The sequence below is a fragment of the Pan troglodytes genome, chromosome 12, assembly GCF_028858775.2.
Source record: "Pan troglodytes isolate AG18354 chromosome 12, NHGRI_mPanTro3-v2.0_pri, whole genome shotgun sequence".
NCBI lineage: Eukaryota > Metazoa > Chordata > Mammalia > Primates > Hominidae > Pan > Pan troglodytes.
Genome location: NC_072410.2, coordinates 48,626,529 through 48,642,235, shown reverse-complemented (window position 1 = coordinate 48,642,235; position 15,707 = coordinate 48,626,529). Strand labels below are relative to the sequence as shown.

The 15,707-nt window shown below is 43.6% G+C and overlaps 1 long non-coding RNA gene across 1 annotated transcript; it reads left to right on the top strand.

Annotated features, from left to right (window-relative positions):
- Nucleotides 1–4,575: 4,575 nt before the first annotated feature.
- LOC134807884 (uncharacterized) lies at nt 4,576–15,427 on the top strand. Its single transcript, XR_010149360.1, has 2 exons — nt 4,576–9,210; nt 9,845–15,427. It is a non-coding gene; the product is annotated as an uncharacterized LOC134807884 (long non-coding RNA).
- The last annotated feature ends 280 nt before the right edge of the window (nt 15,428–15,707 follow it).

Below are 15,707 nucleotides of genomic sequence, written 5' to 3'. Positions count from 1 at the left end.
CTACTAAAAATACAAAAAATTAGCCGGGCATGGTGGCACATGGGATAGAGTACCTCTAATCCCAGCTACTCGGGAGGCTGAGGCAGGAGAATCGCTTGAACCCGGGAGGTGGAGGTTGCAGTAAGTGGAGATCACGCCACTGTACTCCAGCCTGGGTGACAGTGTGAGACTCCATCAAAAAAAAAAGAATGTCCACTCTGATTACTCTTATTCAATGTAGTACTAGAAGTCCTACCCAGAGCAATTAGGCAAGAACTTGAAATAAAAGGCATCCAAATGGAAAAGGAGGAAGTCAAATTGTCCCTGTTTGTAGATGACAGGATCACATATATACAAAAACCTAAAGACTCTACCAAAGAACTCTTAAAACTGATAAATTCAGTAAAGTTGCAGGATAAAAAAAAATTACATACACAAATCAGCAGTTATTTCCATACATGTACAACAAACTTAGCTGAAAAAGAAATCAAGAAAGCAATCCCATTTACAGTAGCTACCAAAAAATAAAATAAAATACCTAAGAATAAATTTAACCAAGGAGGTGAAAGATGTCTACAAGGAAAACTACAAAACACTGATGAAAGATATTGAAGAGGATACAAACAAATGGAAAGACATCCCATGCTCGCAGATTTGGAAAAATTCATATTATTAACATAATAATACTACCCAAAGCAAGCTACATATTTAATGCAATCCCTATCAAAATACCAATACATTCTTCACAGAAATAGAAAAAAAAAATCCTAAAATTTGTATGAAACTACAAGAGACCTCAAATAGCCAAAGCAATCCTGAGCAAAAAGAACAAATCTGGAGGTATCACACTATCAGGCCTCAAAATATACTAAAAAGCTGTAATAACCAAAACAGCACGGTACTGGCATAAAAATAGACACAAAGACTAATGGAACAGAATAGAGAACCCAGAAACTAATCCACATACTTACAGACAACTGATTGTTGGCAAAGATGCCAAGAATACTCACTGGGGAAAGGACAATCTTTTGAACAAATGGTGCTGGCTTATAAGTGGGAGCTAAGCTATGAGGACAGAAAGGCATAAAAGTGATATAATGGACCTTGGGGACTCGGGGGGAGGGCTGGAAGGAGGGTAAGGGATAAAATACTACATATTGGGTACAGTGTACACAGCTTGGGTGATAGGTGCACTAAAATCTCAGAAATCACCACTAAAGAACTTATCCATGTAACCAAAAACCACCTGTACCCCAAAAATTATTGAAATAAACAATGTGAATACACTTAATGCCATTGAATTGTACAGTTAAAATCATAAATTTTATGTTCTGTATATTTTACCACAATAAAATTAAATCTCTTAAAAGTTAAAAAAGCAGGCTGGGCATGGTGGCTCACGTCTGTAATCCCAGCACTCTGGGAGACCGAGGCAGGTAGATGACTTGAGGTCAGGAGTTTAAGACCAGCCTGGCCAACATGGTGAAACCCCGTCTCTACTGAAAATACAAAAAATTGGCTGGGTGTGGTGGCAGGCACCTGTAATCCCAGCTACTCAGGAGGCTGAGGCAGGAAAACCGTTTGAACCCAGGAAGTGGAGATTGCAGTGAGCTAAGATCACACCACTGCACTCCAGCCTGGGTGACAGAGAGAGACTCTGTCTCAAAAAAAAAAAAAAAAAAAAAAAAAAAAGATGCTGGGAAAACTGGTTATCTATATGCGAAGAAGAAAACTAGAACCCCACTTCTCACCCTATACAAAAAATCAACTCAAAATGGACCAAAGACCTAAATGTAAGGCGCCAAACAATAAAACTACTAGAAGAAAACACAGGGGAAATGCTTCAGGACATTGGTCTAGGAAAATATTTTATGAATAAGACCTCAAAAGCACAGGCAATAAAAAGCAAAATAAGCAATTGAGATTATATCACACTAAAAGCTTCTGCACAGTAAAGTTGAAACAATCAGCAGAGTAAAAAGGCAATCTACAGAATGGGAGAAAGGATTTGCAAACAACTCATTCAATAGGGAACGAATATCCAGAATATACAAGGAACTCAAACATCTCAACAGCAAAAAAACCAAACAATGCTATTTAAAAATGGGCAAATGATTATCCTAAGTTACTCAGGAACAGAAAACTAAATACCACATGTTCTCACTTATAAGCAGGAGCTAAGCCATGGGATAAAAAGGAATATAGAGGGGTATAATGGACATTAGAGACCAAGAAGCGGGGAGGATGGGAGACGATGCGGAATGAAAAATTACCTATTGGGGACAATGTAGACTATTCGGGTGAACAGGTACGCCAGAAGCCCAGACTTCACCACTGTATGATTCATCCATGTAACCAAAAACCACTGTACCCCTAAAACTGTTGAAATATTTAAAATTTTGTTAATTTGGATAGAGCTAAAGAAAGAGGCCTAGTTGAGAGAAAAATTTAATGTTGAAGATGATTCAATGGAACATGTTAAAGGTGCATTTGCTTCTATAAATTAAAAATAAATAGATAAGCAAACAAACAAATGTGCAAATGAGCCAGGTGCAGTGGCTGACACCTATAATCTCAGCATTTTGGGAGGTCAAGGTGGGCAGACTGCTTCAGCCCAGGAGTTCAAGCAGCCTGGGCAACATGGCAAAACCCTTTCTCTACAAAAAATACAAAAAATTAGCCTGGCATGGTGGCACATGCCTGTGGTATCAGCTACTTAGGAGGCAGAGGTGGGAGGACTGGTTAAGCCCTGGAGGACACGGCTACAGTGAGATGTGATTGCACCACTGCACTCCAGCCTGGGCGACAGTGAGATCCGGTCTCAAAAAAAAAAAAAAAAAGGCTGGAGGGGTTGGCGGGGGAATAATCTGAACAGACATTTCTCAAAAGAAGACATACAAATGGCCAACAAATATATGAAAAAATGCCCAACATTACTAATCATCAGGGAAATGTATATCAAAACCACACTGAGATATCATGTCATCTCAGGACAGCTATTAACAAAAAGACAAAAAATAAATGCTGGTGAGGATGCAGAGAAAAGGGAACTCTTATACAATGTTGGTGGGAATGTAAACCTAGTTCAGCCACTATGGAAAACAGTATGGAGGTTCCTCAAAAAGTACAAATCGAACTCCCATATGATCCAGCAATCCCACTACTGGGCATTTATCCCCAGGAAAGGAAATCATTATATCAAAGAGATATCTGGGAGGGCACGGTGGCTCATGCCTGTAATCCCAGCACTTCGGGAGGCCAAGGCAGGCAGATTACCTGAGGTCAGGAGTTCAAGACCAGCCAACATGGTGAAATCCCAGCTCTACTAAAAATGCAAAAAATTAGCTGGGTGTGGTGGTGTGTGTGTGTGCCTGTAGTCCCAGCTACTCAGCAGGCTGAGGCACGAGAATTGCTTGAACCCAGGAAGTGGAGGTTGCAGTGAGCCCAGATAGCGCCACTTCACTCCAGCCTGAGTAGCAGAGTGAGACTCCATCTCAAGTTAAAAAAAAAAAAAAAAACACTGTGTACCCCATGAATATGTACAATTATTATTTGTCAATTTAAAAAAATTAAAAGAACAAACAAAAAGATTAAAAAGAGCATCTTGCCAGGTGTGGTGGCTCGTGCCTGTAATCCCAGTACTTTGGGTGCGGCTAGGGGAGCTGTCAGCAGTCCATGGTGAGCAAAGCCCCAGCTGTGCATGAGACACTCCAGGGAGGGAGAAGGGGACTCAGACACTAAGGGGCTGGCAGGGAAGAGAAGCCAGGAGGGAGGTGAGCAGCAACCAGGGAACTCAGGGAAGCACCTCAAATGGGCAAGGGAGAGGGGAGCGGGGAGATGGGAAAGGGGTATGTGAAAGAACCCAGTGGGAACTCTGATTGGGAGCAGAAGAGGTGGTAAGAAGGGGTCAGATTGTGCTTGTGTTTTGAAGGTAAAGAGATAAATCAGGATTTGTTTTTGAATTGCAACCTCCACCTCCTGGGTTCAAGCAATTCTACTGCCTCGGGCTCCCAAGTAGCTGGGATTACAGGTATGTGCCACCATGCCTGGCTAATTTTTGTATTTTTAGTAGAGATGGGGTTTCGCCATTTTAGCCAGGCTGGCCTTGAACTCCTGACCTCAGGTGATCCACCTGCTTCAGCCTCCCAAAGTGCTGGAATTACAGGCATGAGCCACCATGCCCGGCCTATTTTATTATTTTTTTAAGACAAGGTCTTACTCTTTCTCCCAGGCTGGAGTGCAGTGGTGCGATCTTGACTCACTGCAGCCTCTGCCTCCTGTGAGGCTCAAGTGATCCTCCTCCCTCAACCTCCTGAGTACCTGGGACCACAGGCATGCATGGGATTACAGACCTTTTGATCCTAAAAAATGTCAAATTTATAGAAAAGTTGCACAAATGGTACAATGAGCACCCACATACTCTTCACCTAGATTCACCATTTTTTAGCATTTTTGTTACACAGTTGTCCCTTGAGCAACACTGGTTTGTCAAGAATGCATAAAATACAGGTAGATATTAGTCTATTTTATCATGTTCTACCATAAAATACACAAAATCTATTATATATATTTTTTGAGACGGAGTCTTGCCCTGTCGCCCAGGCTGGAACACAATGACACAATCTTGGCTCACTGCAACCTCTGCCTCCCGGATTCAAATGATTCTCCTGCCTCAGCCTCCTGAATAGCTGGGATTACAGGCGCTCGCCACCACACCCAGCTAATTTTTGTATTTTTAGTAGAGACAGGGTTTCACCATGTTGGCCAGGCTGGTCTCCAACTCCTGACCTCGTGATCCACCCACCTCAGTCTCCCAAAGTGCTGGGATTACAGGCATGAGCCACTGCACCCGACCCACAAATCTATTATAAAAAATTAAAATTGATAAAAACCAAGTACCTGCTTTAAACACCTGTGACGCTAATCATCTCCACGAGAGCAGTTACTATCACCAGTAAAAAGCATACTATAGTAAAAAGTGATCTCTTGTGGTTTTCACGTGTCTTTCATTGTGTTTAGCGCAACGCTGTAAATCTTGAATAACACCATGGCACCCACACGGAGTGCCTCTAGTAATGGTGGAAGTGCTCCCGAGAAGCAAAGTCAAGTCATGACATTACAAGAACAAGTTGAATTGCATGATATGTACCATGGATTGAGGTCTGCAGCTGCAGTTGCCCACCATTTCAGACAGACGATTCATCTTAAAAAGACAACTGAAACTTACAGTATCAGTAAGCAGAGTACGGTACTGTAAATGTATTTTCATTACGATTTTCTTAATATTTTCTTTTCTCTGGCTTGCTTTATTGTAAGAATACAGTATATAATACATATAACATACAAAATATATTATCAGTAAGGCTTCTGGTCAACAGTAGCCTATTAGTAAAGTTTTTGGGGAGTCAAAATGTATATGTGGGTTAGTCAGAATGCTTAACTGACATTGTTCAAAAGTCACATTGTATTTGCTTCTCTCTCTGAATACACATACACACACACACATATATTTACATTTACATATATATAAACATATATATAACACATATATATGAACTATTTGGGAATTTGTTGCAGACATCAAGACACTTCTCCTGTAAATACTTTTGTCTGTATGTCCTAAGAACAGTCATTCTCCTTCATAACTACATAAAATTATTGCACCCAGGAAACTGATATATTATCTAATATTGAGTTCATATTCAAATTTATCCAACTTTTGCAATAATGTCTCTTATAATTGTGTTTTCCTCCTAAACCAAGACCCAAACCAAGATCCAGTCCAGAATCACACCATGCATGTAAGTTGTAGTTTCTTGACTCTTCTTTGATCTGCAGACTGCTGCCCTACCACTTTGTTCTTTCACAATATTGCCAACTTTTGGCTGGGCGCGGTGGCTCACGCCTGTAATCCCAGCACTTTGGGAGGCTGAGGCGGGATCACTTGAGGTCAGGAGTTTGAGACCACCCTGGCCAACATAGTGAAACCCTGGCTCTACTAAAAATCCAAAAATTAGCTGGGTATGGTGGCACGTGCCTGTAATCCCAGATACTTCGGAAGCTGAGGCAGGAGAATTGCTTGAACCGGGGAGGCAGAGGTTGCAGTGAGCCGAGATCGCACCACTGCACTTCAGCCTGGGAGACAGAGTGAGACTCTATCTCAAAAAAAAAAAAAAAAGATATTGCCATCTTTTAAGAACTCAAGTCAATTGCTTTGCAGAATGTTCCTCAATTTTTATTTGTCTGATTGTTTCTTCATTAATCAGGTTGAGCCTATTAGAAATACTACCCAGATGATGTATGTTCTTCCTGTTCCTCACACCAACCAGGAGGCACACAGTCTCAGTTTGTCCTATTACTGGAAATGCTAAGTCTGACTTTTGGCTAAGGCAATGTCCAGCAAATGTCTCCATTGCCTGAAAAATTTCCCCTTTATAATTAATAAGTAATCCAGGAGGTGCTACTTTAAGACTGTGTGAATAACCTATTCCCAGTCTTTCACCTAATAGTTTTAGCTTCCACTGGTGATTCTTGGCTGAATCAATTATTACCACGATTGCTGCAAAATGGTGGATTTCCAATTTTATAATTCCTATATTTATTGGTTGTCATTCTACTGTTTTGAAAAAGCATCTTTACTTCTCTCTCCTTTTATATTAATATTAGTGTAGTAGTTGTGGTAATATGAACCCATGGATTCTTTTTAATTGAATGTTTTAAAATAAATATTTGTCAAATTATACAAAATTCAACCAACGGTAGCCCCTTCAAACTTATTCCTGTGGCCTTTTGACATTCCTTGGGTGCTTCTTTGTTTTCTGTTACAGGCCTGAGGTGTCAGCAGGAAAGACGTACTAGTGGCCCTTGAAGCCCTGTTACCTCGGGCCTCTAGGACTTTCGATAGGCCGCCTCCCTTCTCTTAAGAGCCCACAGGTTGGACCTCCAGGTTCTTCCCTGGGTGCTCCCGGAAGGACGCTGCTTCGGGCTCCTCCCGGGGGAACTCCATTCTAGGCGCCCGGCTCCCGGCTCCCCCGCCCGCCCAACCCCGGAGCGCTCCATTCTCCGTGCCGGGCTGCAAACTCCGCCTCCGGTCGCTCTGGCCGACGGCCTCCACGGCGGCAGGGGGCGATCTCTCGGCAAGACTTTCCGCCGGGGTCCCAGCCCGGCAGGAGCTTCCGGAGAGATGGCGGGCGACGTCCGTACCTCTCCGTCTTTCCCTCCTGGGCTGGTGCCGTGGCTACGCCCCGGCCGCTCCACACACCTACCCTGGGGGAACGTGTGCCTGCGCCGCTGGAGTCGCGAATGGCCGGTTATTCACACGTTCAAGTACCCAAGGCAGGCGGCCCTGCAGGCGTCGGCGCGGGTTCCTCCGGCCATCTTGTTGAGGAGGGACCGGAAGGAGGAGCGGCTGAGGAGCCCAAGGAGCGGGGCGACGGCCACTAGAGCTCAGGAGGCAAGGGCGTGGCCGAGTAGGGACCCGCTTCCCTGCCTGCACCCAGAACTCTGGGATCAGTTTGACAACTTAGAAAATCGATAGTCTTGAGAAATTCATCACATCTGCCAAGGAAAGGACTGAGATTGAACTCAGCTATACAAAACAACTCAGGAATCTTTTAAAGAAATGCCAACCTAAAAGGAACTGGAAGGAGAAAGAATACATTACGTAAAACTATCCTTCCCTCCCTGTGAACAAAATGAGTGATCACGCTAGGCAGCATTAAGTTATCTTCTTTGAGGTCTTGAACTTTCAGATCACCGTGGAGTTACAAGGGCATGTTCAAAACCAAAAGCAGGAGAGGAAATCTCACTTTCATGATGCCCAGAAGGCACAACCACCGACAGAGACTTGATGGAAGCAACTTGAGGCAAGTAAAAGACAATTGAGATTATAAAAAGGCTGCTGAGCACATCAGTATTTTGAGAAAATGCCATGTTTTAAAAACACGTTTTTAAAAGTCGATGTTGAAAAAGGCACACCACCAAGCTGCGAAAACATCACCAATGGCAGAAGACAGCAGACTACTCAATGAGAATTGAATTACTCATCAATTCAAGAAATTTGACACTGAGCTGCAGGAATTTTACCATCCTAGTATTTCCAACAACTTCCAGAAAATACAAGAGATAGAGGGAAAGAGGATAGTGAGAATGAGAGAATCAGTGAAGAGGTATGTAGCGATTGGGCAACAGGTGATAGCAATCAATAGGAGATGCTTGGAGAGAATAGTAAAGGCAACTGAATCAATGATCAGAAAAATGTCACAGCTGGTAATAAAAACTTTCAAGTCAGAGTGTGAGCCTCCTGGAGACATCTGAGGACTACACTCTGCCAATAAGGTGCTTGATAATAGTCTTTCAGATTTCTGAGGAGAAGGCAAACCAGGGTCAGTTGTGGTGGCAAATTGAAAGGAAACTTTTGGCTGTTCATAAAAATGTATAAATAAAGCTCCAAAGCAGCAAAAGGAACTGATTGGTTTAATGAGCTCATTATCAAACCCAATACTGGCTGCTTCAAAAGTCTATAATGTAGGCTGGGCACAGTGGCTCACACCAGTAATCATCCCAGCATATTAGGAGGCTGAGGCAGGTGGATCAGTCGAGGTCAGGAGTTTCAGACCAGCCTGGACAACATGGTGAAACCCCATCTCTACCAAAAATACAAAAATTAGCCAGATGTGGTGGTGCACACCTGTAATCCCAGCTACTTGGGAGGCTGAGATGGGAGAATCGCTTGGACCTGGGAGGTGGAGGTTGCAGTAAGCTGAAATCACGCCACTGCACTCCAACCTGGGTGACAGAGTGAGACTCCATCTCAAAGAAAAAAGTCTGTAGTGTAAGGGGTGTAACCCCAGAGGATGTTGGCAGTCTTCCACCTCGACTGAAAAGGAAAAAACTACGAGAGAAAGTCAATGAAATAAATACAGATGGAGATGGATCAAAGAAATGGCATAACAAAAATGAAAAACATGTACGAAAGGAATCTTCAAATGGGAGATACAGCCAGTTTGAGTCACAAATTAACAAAATTCAGACAAAAATATAGAAAAACAAGAGGCCTAGAAATTTGAAGTCTAGCTGCCTGAGGTTGAAGGCAGGCTCACACAATCAAGTGAACAGGCCTGACAACAGAGTGGAATGTACAAAAACCCAATCCAAAATCCCAGAGAGGTTTGCACAAGACTGGAAGGACTCAGAAGGCAGTTACATAGAGGAGCCAGTCAAGAGAGTGGGGTGAGGAGTTCTGGTTGTAGATTTTGATAGTGAAATATATATATGTGTGTGTGTGTGTGTGTGTGTGTGTGTGTAGTGTGTGTGTATATATAAATACATATATATATATATATATTTTTTTTTTTTTTTTTTGAGATAGTCTTGCTCTGTTACCCAGGCTGGAGTGCAGTGGCTCAATCATGGCTTACTGTAGCTTCGACCTCCCAGGCTCAAGCTGTTCTCCTACCTCAGCCTCCCAAGTAGCTGGGACTAAAGGCATGTGCCACTACACCTAGCTTTTTTTTTTTTTTTTTTTTTTTTTTTGCCACATGCCGCCACACCCAGCTAATGTTTTTATTTTTTATGGAGATGGGGTTTCACCTTGTTGGCCAGGATGGTCTTGATCTCCTGACCCTGTGATCGGCCCGCCTCAGCCTCCCAAAATGCTGGGATTACAGGCATGAGCCACCGCGGCCAGCCTAATTTTTGTATTTTTTATAGAGATGGGATTTCACAATTTTGCCCAGGCTGGCCTTGAACTCCTGGGCTCAAACGATCCACCCACCTTGGCCTCCCAGAGTGCTGAGATTACAGGCATGAGAAACCACACCCAGCCTTGATAATGAATTTGATAAGGAACTGCTTCCTGCCTTAGGGACTTGGAAAACCCTCTACATGTTTGAAGTTCAGAATGAAGGAATCATTTCAATAGTTGAAGCAAAAATATTGTATATTATAGAGGAAAATGAAGGTGCTGCGTGAATCTGCTTTTGGAAAAATGAAGATGAAAAGAGTTAAGTCCCTACTTTGTCAACATTGATTTGGACTAAAATGCCAAAGGTGCTAACATGTCGAATTGCTTGAATTCAGGCGGCAAAGATGGCAGTGAGCCAAGATCGCACCACTCCACTCCAGCCTGAGCGACGGAGCCAGACTCTGTCTCAATGAATAAATAAATAGGCCACACGCGGTGGCTCACGCCTGTAATCCCAGCACTTTGGGAGGCCGAGGCGGGCGGATCACGAGTTCAGGAGATCTAAACCATCCTGGCTAACACGGTGAAACCCTGTCTCTACTAAAAATACAAAAAATTGGACCCGGCCTGCAGGCGGAACCCACCAAGAAACATGCCAGCCAGGGCAGGGGCGTGCAGGAGGGATTTGGTAACCCGAGAGAGGAGTGGGAAAGCAGGAAAGGCTGGAGTGCAGTGGCGTGATCTCAGCTCGCTACAACCTCCACCTCCCAGCCGCCTGCCTTGGCCTCCCAAAGTGCCGAGATTGCAGCCTCTGCCCGGCCGCCACCCCGTCTGGGAAGTGAGGAGCGTTCCTGCCTGGCCGCCCATCGTCTGGGATGTGAGGAGCCCTTCTGACCGGCTGCCCAGTCTGGGAAGTGAGGAGCGCCTCTTCCCGGCCGCCCCGTCTAGGAAGTGAGGAGTGTCTCTGCCCGGCCGCCCATCGTCTGAGATGTGGGGAGCGCCTCTGCCCCGCCGCCCCGTCTGGGATGTGAGGAGCGCCTCTGCCAGGCCGCGACCCTGTCTGGGAACTGAGGAGTGTCTCTGCCCGACCGCCACCCCATCTGGGAGGTGAGGAGCGTCTCTGCCTGGCCTCCCCGTCTGAGAAGTGAGGAGCCCCTCTGCCCGGCAGCCGCCCTGTCTGGGAAGTGAGGAGCCCCTCCGCCCGGCAGCCGCCCCATCTGCAAAGTGAGGAGCCCCTCCGCCCAGCAGCTGCCCCATCCAGGAGGTGGGGGGCAGCCCCCGCCCAGCCAGCCACCCCGTCCGGGAGGTGGGGGGCAGCCCCCGCCAGCCGCCCCATCTGGGAGGGAGGTGGGGGGCAGCCCCCGCCCAGCCAGCCGCCCCGTCCGGGAGGGAGGTGGGGGGCACCTCTGCCCGGCCACTGCCCCGTCTGGGAGGTGGGGGGCGCCTCTGCCCAGCCGCCACCCCATCTGGGAGGTGTACCCAACAGCTCATTGAGAACTGGCCATGATGACGATGGAGGTTTTGTTGAATAGAAAAGGGGGAAATGTGGGGAAAAGAGATCAGATTGTTACTTTGTCGGTGTAGAAAGTAGACATGGGAGACTCCATTTTGTTCTGTACTAAGAAAAATTCTTCTGCCTTGGGATGCTGTTAATCTGTAACCTTACCCCCAACCCCGTGCTCTCTGAAACATGTGCTATGTCCACTCAGGGTTAAATGGATTAAGGGCGGTGCAAGATGTGCTTTGTTAAACAGATGCTTGAAGGCAGCATGCTCGTTAAGAGTCATCACCACTCCCTCATCTCAAGTACCCAGGGACACAAACACTGCAGAAGGCCACAGGGTCCTCTGTCTAGGAAAACCAGAGACCCTTGTTCACATGTTTATCTGCTGACCTTCCCTCCACTATTGTCCTATGACCCTCCCAAATCCCCCTCTCCGAGAAACACCCAAGAATGATCAATAAATACTAAAAAAAAAAAGAAAAAGGTTAAAAACTTAAAAAAAAAAAAAAAAAAGGTGCTAACATGTATATTTAATACCACTCGGAATTTTTTTTTTTTTTTTTTTTTGAGATGGAGTCTCACTCTGTCACCCAGGCTGGGGTGCAATGGTGCAATCTCAGCTCACTGCATCCTCTGCCTCCTGGGTTCAAGTGATTCTCCTCCCTCAGCCTCCTGAGTAGCTGGGATTACAGGTGTCTGCCACCTGCAGAGACAGGGTTTTACTATGTTGGCCAGGCTGTTCTCGAACTCCTGACCTCAGGTGATCTGCCTGCCTCGGCCTCCCAAAGTGCTGGGATTACAGGCGTGAGCCACTGCACCTGGCCTCACTTGGATTATTTTTTAATTGTGGCGCTGTTTCTCCCTACAACATGACTCTTACAGATAGCTTCAAAAGCCTGGCTGAATGGATAACACCATGGTACAATACACGTTTTCAGACAGCCACACAGTAGACTTTTATGCATCATACACTTGAGTTTTCCTTGGCTAGTTTTGACTATAATCAACTTTTTCATGCTGAGATGAAGCTTTACATGGAAAGCTGCTAACTGCCAATTTACAACTGTGTCATTTGAAATTCCATAAACATTTCTTCTTTTGGCAGCATTTATAAATAACAAAAAAGTTGTATTCTAGCTTCTAACCATCCTTTGTGAATAAGAAAGTGTGGCATTGTGGAGGTACAGAAGACTTCAGCTCTCATATATAGTACCTGCCATAAATTAAAGTATGCTAAAATTTTCTTTCTTTCTTTTTTTTTTTTTTAACTTTATAGAGATGAGGTCTCACTGTGTTGCCCAGGCTGGTCTCAAACCCCTGGCCTCAAGCAATCCTCTTGCCTCAGCCCCCTAAAGTGTTGGGATTACAGGCATGAGCCACCATGCCCAGCTGAATGTTATACTTTGTAGCTCAGTAAATTGAACTATGCTAGTTTGTTAAATTTTACCATTATTCACTTAGAGAAAATCACAAAATTTAAAATCTCAATTTTCTTTGAGGCAAGGGTCTTGCTATATTGTCCAGGCTGGTCTTGAACTTGTGGCTCAGGTGATCCAACCACCTCAGCCTCTGAGTAGCTGGGATTCTCACCCTTTTTGAGTACAGAAGTAAATAAGTACTTGCACTAAAATTTTGTATTTTTTCTTAAACATGGTTAAGATTATTGTTTTCATCATAATTAACCTATCATGTCTATTTGATCCCATAGAGCCAATTGAAATCTGGAGAAGTTTGGTCAGTTAACCTGTTGGTTTTTATATATGGCACCAACTGATCTCTACCAGATTGACACAGTAGATCAGCTGTTTTAATGCTGAAAAGAGAAGCTTATATAAATACAGTGCACATCTATGAATGCTTCTCACTTCTGTAGTTGTGTTTCAGGCAGAGGCTTTTTGGCATAGGACCTGTATTCAGCTCACACTTCCCTAGGCTGGCTATGAGTAGAATGCCTCGTGGCAGTAGCTACACTCATACATAGGCATTGATCTTAGATCTGTGTAGAGTTTTAAATCATTGGCATCTTTTAGGCCTAAATTTTATATTTGCTGGATTTTTTTTTTTTTTTTTTGAGATGGAGTCTTGCTCTGTCACCCAGGCTGGAGTGCAGTGGCGCATCTCTGCTCACTGCAAGCTCCGCCTCCCGGGTTCACACCATTCTCCTGCCTCAGCGTCCCACGTAGCTGGGACTACAGGCACCCGCCACCACTCCCGGCTAATTTTTTGTATTTTTTCAGTAGAGACGGGGTTTCATCGTGTTAGCCAGCATGGTCTCGATCTCCTGACCTCATGATCCACCTGCCTCGGCCTCCCAAAGTGCTGGGATTACAGGCGTGAGCCACCACACCCAGCCTGGAATTTTTTTAAAGCAGTAAATGTAAACGCTAACTTTAGAAAATATTAATAATATGATTAATTTTAGCCAGAATAAAATAATTTGCCATCTTTATAGAAATCTGGCCACGTAGGAATTAGCATTCTTAAAATTGGCACTGAAGCCAGAAGATGGATAGTGAAATTGGTCACATGCATAGACAGCTACCAAGTCCAGTGTTTAATGGTGCCCAGTGAAGAGGATTGAAGCACACACCAGAGAAGCAGCTGTAACTGGGTCAGAAGAAAAGTGTCAGGCTGAGACTTAGTTTTAGGTAGAAAAATGAGCTGCTTGCCTCTACATTATTGGGTCATCTCATAAACTCAAATGAGGGGATCAGAAGCTGGCAGAAGGGACGGACTCATGCTTGTTGATCTGGATGACCTCTGTTTCAAGGTTCCAGCAATGAGTTAGCTTACATTTTACAAGGTCTCCCAAAGTGAAATGTAGTAGTCTTTACTTAGTGACAGACTAATTTACAACTATGTAATTCTTTTAAGTTTGTAATTAAAATTTCTTCTGAATTATTAATGGCTTTATTGACATGATGTTAATAAAGCCTCTCATCTTGCTGTTAAGTATTGTAGTGAGAAAATCAGCTGACCTGGAAACCATGGGGATTGGTTCTAATGAGCCATAAATGCTTCGCCTCTTCCTTCAGCACTAGTAGACTACCAGCTTTAGGCATTTAACCAAGCGAATTGGAGACAGAAAATATTAAAATCCAGCCATCCTATATCAGATGATGAACTCATTTCCAGACTAACTACCCAAGAAAGCAAGTTAAACACTGTAAAAGCCTAAAACGGGGCAAGTTGGGATTAGCTTTTAAAATGCCTGCCTTGAAAAACACATTATTCTGTGAGGTTTTTTTTTTTTCTTTAAAGTTGTACAAATTTGATTCGGAAAAATAGCTTAATAGGTTTGTATAGAGCACGGGAGAAGGGGTTGTGTGCATAAATGTATGATGATTATTTTAAGTGTGTGCTTCAGCAGCGACAACAAACAGATGAAGATACGTGATACTGACTAAACAGGTAATAGTTATTTTCTAGTCTCAGTTCTTCTAGTCAATGCCTAAAGTATTAGAAAAAGTACTGAAACAATTCCCAAAGCATCAGGAATTTCCATTTCTAGTCAAAATATTGTTTGTTTTCTTCCAACAGTTCTGTTAAATAAAAGGAAAAGTTATAAAGTTTTAGAGATATATTTAATGTAACAGGTTAATAATGTGTGTATAGAAGCCTTCTCTAACCTTGTTTGTAAATCTACCAAACCTCACCTCAAACAATGTTCTCCTTAAACCCATCCTTTTTGTGCAAAGCTACTGCTTCCTGATGTCCATAACTCAAGGCATTTTTTTTTTCGCTTGGTGTAGTTTCTGAAATGTGATTATTTAATGTTTGCCAAGATGTTTGGAATAGAGTAACTTTCAACTAATCAATTGATTGTGACTTTCTTCTTTTGTAGTTTTTGTTTTTAAAATTGCTTTCTGTCAAACCCATCTATAATTCCCCCAGAATATATTTATATGGACTAAAGGCTTACCAAAAATAAGGAAAATCGGAGAAACTGCCACCGCCAGGAGGAGCCAAGGGGACATGATGACTAAATGTAATCTGGTTTCATGGAGGGGCTACCTAGAAAAAAGACATTAAGGGAAGACTAAGGAAACTTGAATAAAGTATGGGCTCTCCTTAATAATAGTGTAACAAATTCATTGTAACAAATGCCCCATACTAATGTAAGATGTGAATAATCAGGAAAACTGGATGCGGGACATATGGGAACTCCACTATCTTCAAAATTTTTCTGTAAATGTAGAACTGTTCTAAAACAATAAAGACTATAAAAAAAAAATAAAGACTATTAGAAAAAAAAAAAAGGCTGGGCTTATGCTTGTAATCCCAAGACTTTGGGAGGCCAAGGCAGGAAGATCACTTGAGGGCAGGAATTTGACCAGCCTGGGCAACATAGTAAGACCTCAACTCTACAACAACAACAACAATAAAATAGCCAGGCATGGTGGTGCACACCTATACTCCCAGCTACTTGGGAGGCTGAGGTGGGAGGATCAGCTGAGCCCCAGAAGTCAAGGCTGCAGTGAGTTGTGAATGCACAACTGCACTTCAGACTGGTTGACAGAGATCCTATCTCAATTTAAA